The sequence below is a fragment of the Topomyia yanbarensis genome, chromosome 2 (assembly GCF_030247195.1).
Source record: "Topomyia yanbarensis strain Yona2022 chromosome 2, ASM3024719v1, whole genome shotgun sequence".
NCBI classification, from domain to species: Eukaryota; Metazoa; Arthropoda; class Insecta; order Diptera; family Culicidae; genus Topomyia; species Topomyia yanbarensis.
Genome location: NC_080671.1, coordinates 104,491,290 through 104,504,309, shown reverse-complemented (window position 1 = coordinate 104,504,309; position 13,020 = coordinate 104,491,290). Strand labels below are relative to the sequence as shown.

Sequence of the window (13,020 nt, the reverse complement as noted above, 5' to 3'; positions counted from 1 at the left end):
GATCTGCTCCATTCAACTCGATTGAATGAATATGGTTTCATGAATGGATGATGGGGCGAGCCAAGAATAAACGTAGCTTTCATTCATATCTTTTTCTATGCTAGGCTGGGAAAGTGAAGGGTAAAACACAATAATAGACGTTTCTTGTTCAAAGTAAAGTTCATGATTCTGTCATTTTTGGTACCATATTTTAGCTAATACCTCGATCACAGTCAAGTTGCACCACTTGCTCAGTCTCATCAAACATCGTTAAATTGATGTCACGATATTATGTCACCTCCAAGTTTCTAATAATTCGTCCTGACTGCATTCAAGTGTGAGTATTGAGTATTAGTATTAATCTTTGACTATCTCCATAATAGTGCACCGATGCAGCATTATTTAAATAGAGTTTCCTATGGGTATAGGAATAGTTGCAACCAGTGGCAACCACTCAGTGTCCATACCATAGATCTTCATCCTAGAGCTAAATAATTACTCGTTTCCGAAAGTGCTAAGCGCGATTTCTTTGCTTATTTATCGCAGTCTTGTACGGATGTTATTATGTGAGGGGATTTCCCCCCAAATAAGCATCTACCATCTTTGAACACAATCATGCACAGCGTCATTCGAAGGTGGAAACTTGGTCTGGGTAACAGGTAATAATTATCATAATTCCAAACTAACATCGAAACGATGTCTATTTCGCGGCACAGAGATTAACACTCGATTGAAATACACAAATGTAATATAGGAAGAGTATTATCGCTCTAGTTTCTCGAAGGTTCTAGTGCCAAATTCTGGCAGGCTTTGTTTCACGGTTTCATTCTCGCAATTCTACTAATTCATTTGTCAATCTATTTCCATTACACTGCCACACAGTGGCACCTCTCCATACAAAGTTGTGACAAAATTATAAAAATTGGTTTATGTGGCTAAGAATTGGGTTTTCAACTTATTTTGGGTCGCTGAATCCATTTCTGCTATCAGTTTTGAAATTACATAATTCTTTTTTTCGACTATTTTTATGTAAACCGATTTGAAGACGTTGGTCGTTAAAGGGCTAATATGCACGTTAATAGTAGTAGTCAATCACATCGGATAGCAGAAATGGTTGACAAAACTAATAGAAATCATTATTTTTTTTAATATGATATTGTTTAGGCTACCATTTTGTAAGAAGATTTATGAGCTACAGGGCGTCTCCATTGGGGCATTGCAAAAAAAACTTTTTTGTGAATTCTCAAAGGCCCCCCTCTCATATTGTGACAAATGTCAAAGTAAGCTTAGATGCCAAATTTCAGATCATTTGGACAATTCTAGACTCCCGCCCACTATGCTTGAGATTTTTGAAATTAGTACTATGGGAAAATATAGAGGAAAAATATACTAAATGCTATAATCTTTGAAGTAGCAATCAGAAAATTACAATTTATACCTCTTTTTAAAGGAAATGACCTAAGTTTTTGAAGGGAGATGATTCCTGTTTCTAGAAAAATAGGGGAAAGGGAAGTACTGGGTCATTTTGGCGCCGAAATCCCCTATTTTTCATAATTTTTCTGCTTTGTGATGCAAATCATACATATTTTGGAGTTTTTCTAATGTGAACAAATCTCAGAAATCGAACGGAACCTTTTTGAACTTTGTCCGAATACGGGAAGTATGGGTTATAGGGCCTTTTGTCATTAATATTAAATTTTATAATTTTCTCGTGCATATATCTCTATTATTCTTCAATCAATTTTAATGAAATGTAGCTAATTGAACGCTGAAAATTCTTATGAATACAACAAAAATGAATTCCTTAGCGGTAAAATTTAGAATCATCATCTGATTGATTTCGATTATACCATTGACTAAAACTAAGGACATTTGAAGTAAAATTAAGGACACTTTCCCAAATCATAGAAATTAAGGACATGTCCTTTAAAATAAGGACGGTTGGTAACCCTAATAAAATGCACGATGTTTGTTTACATACTTCTAATTTTTCTCTAAACTTTTGTAGAGGGCACCTCAGTACACTTGAATTTCCCGATTTTACCACATTTAAATCGCTAAAATTCGGCAATTTTCTGATTTTCAAATATTGTATTTTTTATTCATGAATAGTTTTTTCTTCTCTTCAGATTCGGAAACTGCCCGAGTTAATTTATTTTTTAAACGAGTACTCATAAGAGATCATTCAACAAGAAGTGTTTCGCGTTTAAAATATATCCGACTTATTTTTCATGATGATTATCAATAAAACAAGTCAAAGTAAATTTGTCGGAAAATATTGGTTCAAGCGAGTAGAAATCTACGGGATGTAGATACAATCTATCAACAATGACACCCATATAGTAATGGTATACTAGCGCTACTATCAAATCACATACATAGGTACATAGGGAAACATGGGGAGACTTGACTAGTTTTTCAGCTAAACCTGAAAAAATCTTGTTTTCAATCTTTCAAAACTCATTGAGATATGATGTGCAAAGGTGTTTTTTGCAGAATTTTTAATTTGCTTTTGCAAAAGTTATAAAAGTTTTTCTGTGAACGTTTTTTTTTTCGTTGGGAGACTTGACCAAGGCCTGGGGAGAATACGAGAATATTAAAATATCAGGACAAAAAATAATGATATAAAATATACTGTAATCCTTTTTTTGCCATATTGTCAAGATCCCGAGGTAGCAGTAAAAAATATAAAAGAATTTCGTTTCATAAATTTAGATTGTTTAACTGTATTTCCTTTTAAGGATTATCTGTATTTATATAAATTAGCCATATTACTACTAGCTTTGATTAATAGTATTAAAAGATATAGACTGATGTTTTAGATGGAATTCTTGGTGCTTCGGAACAAATTGTGTTCTACTGCTATTTCATTGAAAGTCGCAGCAGCGCGGGGGGTATGGTTTTTGATAAAAAAATTAGGAATTTTGGTTAAGTACGACGGGCAAGTTTGTTTGAATCTGTCATCATTATGCGTCTTGTTTCCCCATGCGTTAGCCGCCGATTTATCCTACTTTCCGGTTAAGATATCGACGATTTATTAGTTTCACAGAACATTACAAACTCAACGTTGAATAATAGTAAATATAAATGCCAGTTCCTCTGGCCAGTAATTCGTTTTGTCATAGGCAGTCATTGTCAGTTATATCTAACTGGACGCGTATGGTGTACGCGTACTTGAGGTTCAAGTGATTCTATAATTGTTTTGGATGATTCTTTTGGATGAGCCTTGGATCCAGCTCGTGTTTCAAAAATTTAAAAACTTCGGGATCTTTGGTTGATTCTCCGTATGAACAATGTTACACATCGAGATTGTGCCGATAAAATGCCGAATCATTTCTTGGAGTGCATCCTCCACGATCAAATTAATAATGCAGCCACTTCCAGTATAGTATACAGTTATCTTCCTCTCGCATGGAATCAGAAACAGTATATTGATCTCGCTCTCGCACCACAATGGCGATCTTCTTCTACAAAGCCGTGCAGATACAATAGAAGCGGTCAGATCAAAACGTGGTGTGCGATGGATGGTGCGTGCCAGTAAAAAGACTCGACTAAAAATAGTTTCGCGGGACTATATTCATCCTCAGCAGATTACAACAACCACTGAAGGCTCATACGGCCTAGATGCATTTTTCCGCGTGCTAATCGAGCACCGAAGGATTGATGGTGATAATACGCGGCATATCTAACGATCGTCCCGTTGAGCTCTTCCTGCATGTCCTGCCTTAGAACCGAAACATCATACGATACGGACAGCAATATTCACTTAGGTCTCGCTCAGCTCGACCTCTCAAGGTCAAAGCACGCCGAATCGTGATAAATTCCACGCAATACCATCTAATAGTGCATCTGATAGGTTAGAGCGAAGCAATAGTTACGACAAATCATCAAAAGCCCATCATCAGAGGGCTTTTTATTTACAGTCCAGACCCCTCATCTTTACCATAGCGAAGACGATCTCGCACCAGTAATATCAAGCTAGCGGAGCGAGTACGAAGCCGGACGGGTCACCACCACTCACTTTCGTCTACCAAATTATTCGTTCTGGTTCAAGCGACAAGGACGAGACGACCACGTTCGTGTGCAAGGAGTCGCACAGCAAGCAAGCACCACGAGTGCGACACAGTCTGCAGCAAGCTGCAACGGGACACACTGCAGTGCATTCGTGACGATGCACGGTGCGAGAGTGTAGCGGCGTGACAAGCAGTGTAGCCGACCGGTCGCACGACTCAGCAGGTGCATTAATCGACGGCAAGAGATGCAGAGCAGCAGTTGCAACGACACGGGGCCCCCACCGACACCCTACGCTGAAGATAACTGGTCTGTAAAATCATGTGAAGCAAATAGAAATAAGTTTGAAATGATAGATTGATGTATTCTTAAGTAGCTAACGATACCGTACTGATTTACCTTACGTGAGCCATTTCACTTGTATGAGATACAGTTTCATTTCCCTAAGCTAATCGGTTAGTAGTATTCCTCTATAGATTGAAAGTGATTAGCCGAGTCCTCTTAGAGTCGCACTTGAGGTGACAGATGCGTTAACGACCCTCCCGCCAATTCTATATGGTACTCTTTACATTTGTGTGGTTTGCCTCGTTAAGGAAAATCGTAACAAGTCCGGTTCATATCGGGTTTCTCAAATTATAAATTTTCTGGTTTGGATCGGGTTCGTGTTCTTAAATATTGAAATTATCGGGTTCGGGTCGGGCTCGGGTTTTACAAAATTTTCATTCTTCGGTTCGGGTCGGGTTCGGGTTTTGCAATTCTAAATTGTTCGGGATCTGGTCGGGTTCGGGTTTTTCAAATTTTAAAATTTCGGGCTCGGGTTTTTCAATTTTCAAGCTCTCGGGTTCGGGTTCGAAAAAATTGAAACCCGACCATCTCTACTGTCAAGTATTCAAAGGAAAATTGAAATCTAGGACTATCGTCCATCCTCGGGCCACTGTTGCATGGAGTGGTGCGGCTAGCACTCAGACTACTTCCCCCCCCCCCTGCTGAAGCCTGTGTAGAAGCCGAAGTGCTCCCCTGCTAATGAGAAGCAGCTAGAGTATCCTTTAAATGAACACTAAACTTCCTCGCTCAGACTACTGGCAAGGAATGACACCTACTCTCCACCGCAGCCAATATCCACCAAGAATTCTCCAACAAACCCCTCCCCATCCTCATCCGGGTACATCGCATGACACCAAGAGCCTGGTACGATTCCGGTTCAAATATAGACGACAGCCTCACCCACACAACAAAAGCCGGCGACGCGCCCCCCCTCCCCCAAATGGCATCATAACAAAATATAAAGAATTAATCAACCGAAAGTATCAACAACACCTGAAAATCTTCACCGACTGTTCCAAGTCAGCGGGTATTAGTGGACTGGGAAACGGGCCGAACGGGCTCTCCTTTCGCGTCTTATCCTGTTCAACTTTCATAGTGAAAGCAGCAGCCATCGCAGTAGCAATTACTAAAAAAGACGCAGACGAACCAACTGTAATCTTATCCGACTCCTTATAATTTCTACGGGAGACCCACTGATTACACTGTGCTGGATCCCTGGCCACAGTGGCATCAAGAGAAACATAGATGCCGACCGGCTAGCTCTACACGGCAGAAGCGCCCGAATCCGTCTACCCGAAGAAATTCCACTAATCGATATATACAGAGAGTTCAATACGAATTTGCGGAACGAATTCATTATCCACTGGCGGAGATCCCGAGGGCCATACAAAAGGTCAAAAGATCTGCAGACTATTGGTCTGACCGAGCGAGTTTGGAAGAACAGCGAATCCTTTCCCGACTCCGAGTGGGACATACGAGAATTACTAACGCCCACACCATCTCCAGAGAACCGATACCGGAATGTACCTCATGCAATACCCGATTCTGTTGAATACCTACTTTGCTACTGATGGGAACTGGAGGACGTCCGACAATACGATCTGGCAGACTCAATACGAGACGTGCTATCTAAGCACCCGGTCCGGGAGGAAGTACTTCTGCTATTTCTCATCGCATCTGAATCAACCCGATTAAACGTGAGCCCTCTGCCACACCTTCGGCGGGTTGTGGTCAGGTTTTCCGCGGTCCTTACCAGTCAACTATAATTAACCCTACCACTAACGGAACGCAACCGACTGTGGGTACTTTACCACACCCCCACCGGGTGCTGGAAAGGTTTTTCTCCACGGCCCAAATCAACCATTGAAGACATCTCAAGTAAGGCATTTCACAACCACTGTCGTGACCAGATCCAACTTGTGTCCGCTCTCTTCAACTTCCTTCCAAAAACTGGAGCTTGGTCACAAAAATCAAGCCTTGCTTATCTCAAATCTTTTTTTTTTTTCTATTTTGATTTCGTAGCATCAAAAGAAATCGTATATCAAGAGAACTTATTCAAAAGGTCCTAAATGATATTCAGCTCGAGCTGAGAAAAACGAGGTTAAAGTTTCATGGACCTAGAACCAATCCCTATTTGAGAACCAACATGTGTATTGATGGAATAATTTTGCCAATATAGTCCAAAGATTATCCTCTTTAGGTAAATAATACTAAAAACATGAAATGTTTAGTGCTAATGTCGTTTTTGAGCCATTTAGTATGATGCGTCCTTTTGAAAATTATAGGACCTTTCAAATAGGTTGTTTTTTCGGGATCAAAAATCATACAACGCTGCACATAAGGTTTTTTTTCTGCAAAAGGAGCATGTCACATCACTATGGATTGTGACGCACCTCTTATTATACACCTCATTGATCGACCGGTCGCACAACCGCAGCTCCACCCTGTACTACTTACCTGTCATACACCGGCCGATCGAGGTAAAAAAGTGCAAGTCAGAAAGTACAGTCATTATTCTACAGAATTATTGAATATTCTACTTATATCTAGTGTAAAATATCTAAGGCTTGCTAGGGTGACCATACGTGTAGGTTTCCCAGGACATGTCCTGGTTTTACATTGCCTGTCCTGGTGTCCTGGGAAATCGAGGAAAATGTTTGATTTGTCCTGGTTTTTCTCCTGTAAGGCTAATATATTTCTATTCAGTCTTCCCTTTTCACTATGCTCCAGATAGCAGTTACGACCGACCGCAATCATAACTGCAACGTATACTCATCCTCAATCGGAATGCGACAAACAAAACTTAATGCAGTCGAATCTCTCAATTGTACCTTCCGATGGTTTTTTTAATCTCTCAAGAGAGACCATCCATAAATGACGTAGCATTTTTTGAGTGATTTTTAACACCCCCCTTCCCCATCGTAGCATTTCGTCACAAATCTCGAAATACCCCTGGTAATTACGTAGCTTGACGGTAACTCCCCCCCCCCCTTTATCCCCGCAATTTTTTTTCAAAAAATAAAGAACGATGTTAGTTATTCCCTTTTAAAAAAATCTACGTAGCATGGCATGACCCCCTACCCCCCTGTCGTCACACATCATCAAAAAATACAAAACTCTCCACTTCCCATATAATGCTACGTCATTTATGGGTGGTCCTAGAGTGCCTGGTAAATCTCGACGAAACAATGTTTACCAGCGCTACTTCTCGGCATAAATCGTCTTTCAATCCGGGACCCGAAGAATTCCCTTTGATACCTCTGCTTCTATTTGAATTCTCTTGCTAGTGGCTTTTTTCTTCTTACTGGAAATCCATTCCACAAAAAGAAAAATACCAACTATCGTGGAATAATGGCATTGAGCGCTCTCTCGAGCTGGGGATCATGGAATTACCAGTACCTAATCAGTCGCTCTGCTTGCTAACAGTGCAGTGAATCAGTGACCAGTGAATCCCAAGCCAGTGCGAGCAATAAAGCAGCGTTACTTTCATCGGTGCGATATCGTTCATTCATTTCAAGATGTTTGAAACTCAACAGCAAAATAAAACAGCATATTTGCAAATGCAGTTTAGACTAACGGAAGTCGTCGTTATACAAGCCCACCACACTCGTTACTGATAACGTTTAAAACTTTGGCCAAAACGGAAAGCTACGCTTTGGAAGACAACATGCAATCCGTCGTTGAGTATGATAATGCTAGGATCAAGATACCCGTTTATATCGACAATGGTAAGATTGATATGCGTGTGCACGATCTACACCTGGGTACTACTAATAATTTTTTTACAATAATCATGTCGGAATACGTAGCGGTGGAAGTGACGGAACCTATCCCTTCATATCTGAACTTTCAATTCAAAGCAAAATGCGTGACTAAATCTCAAATCACGTTGAGCACTTATGAAGGACAGACCCCTGCGTGCCTTATGTTGTTACACAAGAAGACACACTACGAGAAACCATTTACATAAACCTCTAACTAAGCAATTTCAACTGCAAGCATACCTATCACACAGCCCTTCATCAACATCAACTAAATCACAAACCACCGGAGTTGCACCTCAGGAACCAGCGAATACTGAAACAACAGAACCTATGAACAACGTGAACGATCATTGTGATGCGCCTATTACTTCCCAATCAACTGCCAGCACCACCGATAATAAAGTAAATAACAAAGGACACGGATAAGCGATCGTGACCCATAGGCCCCACAAACAACTCAAACCAGGTAATCGTGAAAGGCCATACAACATTAACAGCGAGGATAGCATGAACGAAAACGATAAACAGATAGAAAGCGGTCTAAGTGATCCACAAGCAACAAGAGGCAATGAAATAAATAGATCTTCAACAAGAAATAAGATCTTTACGTAAAGTAACAAATCGCGTACACAAGATCCGATGGATATACAATAAAATTCGATTTATTTATTTTTATTTACACATTGATAATATTAAAAAATCAACGGCTACAAGGTAATGCATTGAGGTGTGTCAAATAAATGAAATAGCTAATGGACGATTAACATGCCTTCACGCCTGGACGCTGAACAGCGACTAACCGCCGAGTCTAGCATCCTACATAACAGGGAGTATGGAATGTCGCGCTCAAACCAGTGCTGCGAAATTTCAAAATCAGTTTCTTATTTCTGCTTGTATTTACCGAATTCAGATTCACCGCCTCCCTCATTCATTAACTTCCCAACTGACTGAAACTTCACGCAGAATGGAATGATTGAGTGCAGAGGAAATATAAATTCCTTCACCAACCGAAGCATTTATTTGTTTTTATGTGGATAGTTTCAAGGCAGAAGCTGGCATCTTCTGTATTTTCGAGCATAAGTGAACTGCATAATCTACATCTGGTGCACTTTTGCTCAATAATCCCTCTCATAGGTAGAATGGAAACAAAATTCAATAAACCGAACATGTCCGAACCAAACATTTCATTCATCGCGACGAGCATGAATTGAATTTTGTTTTCTTTCAAGTTCACGCAGGGATATCAATTTTTTCAAGCTCGGGCTCAAACTGATGTTATTTACACCAAGCTATCCGCCAGTTTTCAGATAACAATCGATTAAACGGAGAAATTTTTGGTAACAACGGTAGGTTTTGCAGCTCTCAAATCGAGAGATAATGGTTGTCATTGGAGATAGCTAGGCAGAGCGCAGGGAAGCCACTTGGGATCGCTGATGTTTCTGATTTACGTCAATGTTGTGTTTTTAGTGCTGAAAACTCCTCGCCGGTCCTGCACAGACCATCTCAGCATGAGACGTTTGTTGACGGTGGTGTAGCAAGAACTACCTTTGTGTAAATCCGAAAAAGTTCTTGGTGATCGAATTCCGATGAAAGACTTTCTGGCAGAGCTCTTCCTCCCAGAACTTTTTTACTGTCGAAGCTCTGCCTGCCAGACCCCAGAACTTTTTAGCTGCCGAAAACATGCGGAAAAGGCAATGTCGATTGAGAGGTAACGGGGGAAAGCAGTACCCTTTCGACTGTCCTGGTTTTTTACTCGTCTGATATGGTCACCCTACCCTAGACACATAGAACAATTATGCGTAGAACGGAAGTATAGGAACTAGGAAATTGCATAAAATTTAACCAGTACATTATAAAGAATATATCTCGCTAGTTTTTTTAGAAGGGCCAATAAGCATGCTGTCAAAATTCACTTTGAGTAGCATGTTGGCATTTTATGAAAGAGAAAAGTTTTCTCTTTCGTTTGTTGCTGTGATTTATAATCGGCGATTAATGGTTTGTCCAGAATTTCATCTCAAAGTGAATTTCGACAGTATGCTTATTGGCCCTTCTAAAAAACACCCGAGATATATTGCGATATATCGATAAATTAGGGGGCTATATACCTTTTTGTGAGAAAAATGTCACGAAAGTTTGAATTTACATAAAGGTATAAAGAAATGATTTCATTTCATCAAACTTATGGTATATTGGTAGTACATTTTTCAGTGAAATGAACAAGCATAAGTTTATAAAAATACATTGATAATGGACGGAGTTATGGCTTTTTTCCCTTAACCCTTTTTTATTTAGGAGGTTTACGGTGATCACGATTGAAGACCAATAGATCAACTAAAATCCCAAAACTTACAAAAGCCCTTTTTTATATAAGTAAACCTAGTACCTTAACAATTAGTTAAATAAATATTTTTTTCCTACATTCCGGAACTTTTTTGTAAAAAAAACCGTTGTTTTGCGCTCCAAAATTTGTATTAAAAATGCTCATCTACAAAACAAAAATTAATGCATAAAAAAATCGTTTAGGTGCGAGAAAAATTATTTACGATCAATTGAAAACAAATTGAAGAAAATCGGTTGAATGGTTTTTTGTCAATCGTGATCGCGGGAAAACCATTTTTGGAAAAACGACATTTCGAGATAATCGAAAATTTCGATTTTTTGAAAAATAAAAAGGTATATAACCCCTTAATGTTATCTTTCTTTCTTCCTACTCGCTGACCCAGTAAAGTTCAGCCGGAAATGAACTGGAATTCTGGCTGGTTCCAGTTCGTACACGGACTCCTTGCTGTCGTTCGATTCCGGTCACGTGGCTTCGACGTACTGCCTCGTGGATCGTCAACTCGTTGGTAGCGAGCCGCGTGGCTTGTTTCGATATTCCACCTGTTGCTATGGGCTTTGGTTGCGTTTAGCTGATCTCGCATCTGCGTGGTGACTTCAGGTATGGTTAAGATGATCGGTCGTGGTATAACGTATATATAATAACATTTTTTGCAGGAAACTATTCAGTCATGTCAAACTGAAGCTTCCAATAATCAACACCGGTGAAACAACGTCATCTCGGTTATTGACATCGGATACATCGAGCAATATGGAACATTTGAACAAGACTGTAGCTTATCCGAGTTCCGAGCCACTACAATTCCATTTGACATTAGTCATACCGGCTGGAATATAATATAGAATTCTGGCTGTCTAATGTCAAGTAATTTAATTGTGCATTTATTTTTTTTTTGTTTTTTGTTGGTGATTAAACCATTTTAAATATATGATCAAGCGTATGGGGGATAGACCACTAGTGAATAACTGTTCTTAAACCTAGGGGTAACCACCCATATTGATGGTGGTTTTCAGTGTTTTGTGGTAACCGGAAGCCGCCATCTTGGATTTCAAAAGGGCACCTATCATCAATTTTCGCCTTCTAACAATTACTACCTTTCAAATGACACCCATATTGATGGTGGTTTTAAGTGTTTTATGGTAACCGGAAGCCGCCATCTTGGATTTGAAAATGGCGCCAAACATTAATTTTCACTTTCTACTAATTACTACCTTTCAAATGACCCTCATATTGATGGTAGCTTTCAGTGTTTTGTGGTAACCGGAAGCCGCCATCTTGGATTTCAAAATGGCGCCAATAATCGATTTTTAACTTCTACTAATTACTACCTTTCAAATGACACTCATATTGATGGTGGTTTTTAGTGTTTTGTGGTAACAGGAAGCCGCCATCTTGGATTTCAAAATGGCGCCAATAATCGACTTTTAACTCCTATTAATTACTACCTTTCAAATGACACCCATATTGATGGGATTTTTCAGTGTTTTTTGATAACCGGAAGCCGCCATCTTGGATTTCAAAATGGCGTCAAACATCAATTTTTGCCTTCTACTAATTACTACCTTTCAAACGACACCCATATCGATGGTGGTTTTTATGTGTTTTGTGGTAACCAAAAGCCGGCATCTTGGATTTCAAAATGGCACCAATCATCAATTTTCGCCTTCAACTAATCAATACCTTTCAAATGACACCCATATTTATTGTAGTTTCAAGTGTTTTGTGGTAACCGGAAGCCGCCATCTTGGATTTCAAAATGGCGCCAATCAGCAATTTTCAGCATCTACGAATGGCTACTTTTCAAATAATACCCATATTGATGGTTGTTCTTAGTGCGAATGCCAAGCATCCATATAATACATATAGGAAGCCTAAATTTTGGGTTATCCGAACGTTACAGAAATTTTGGGTTATCCGCTCGTTATAAATTTTGGGTTATGCGCTCAGTACTCAAATTTTGGGTTATCCGCTCTTTACTCAAATGTTGGGTTATCCGCTAGTTACTCAAATTTTGGGTTATTTCATCGTTACACAAACTTTGGGTTACCCGCTCTGTACCCAACGCTTGGGTTATCCGTAACCCAAACTTTGGGTAGTCCTCACACTACCCAAAATTTAAGTTCAAAGCTTGTTACCCAAAAGTGAGGAGATGCACTTTAGTCCATGTTGGGTAGGATTCTACCCAAAATTAAGTAACGGCTGGTAAGCGTGCAGTGACAAACGATTCTAACTTAGAATCGGTTGTGTCACTGGACCCGGAATACGAACTACAACCAGCCAGAATTCCAGTTCATTTCTGGCTGAGCTTAACTGGGTATATCCTAAAGGGCGAACACGAAGTTATTGCGACACATTCAACAGGGCATAACTTTTTTACCATTGGGTAAAAATCAACCAAATTTTGCACACTTTCTCATTGATGTGTATTGTTTACATGTTGTCAAACTCGAAGTCGTGTTTTTCGATTCAACGAAAATGGAGGTGAACCAACGCTAAGCCTTAAACTCGAAAATGAGGTATGTTCTATGTCAGTAGAGGTGGAAGCGATATATGTGGCACTTCAATATGTGGAAAGGAATCAGATTACAGATGCAGTGATATTAA

At 39.7% G+C, this 13,020-nt stretch overlaps 1 long non-coding RNA gene across 1 annotated transcript; it reads left to right on the top strand.

The window, feature by feature from the left end:
• The first annotated feature begins 10,828 nt into the window (after window positions 1–10,828).
• On the top strand, window positions 10,829–11,274 carry LOC131679282 (uncharacterized). The gene is made up of 2 exons (XR_009303820.1): window positions 10,829–11,016; window positions 11,073–11,274. It is a non-coding gene; the product is annotated as an uncharacterized LOC131679282 (long non-coding RNA).
• The last annotated feature ends 1,746 nt before the right edge of the window (window positions 11,275–13,020 follow it).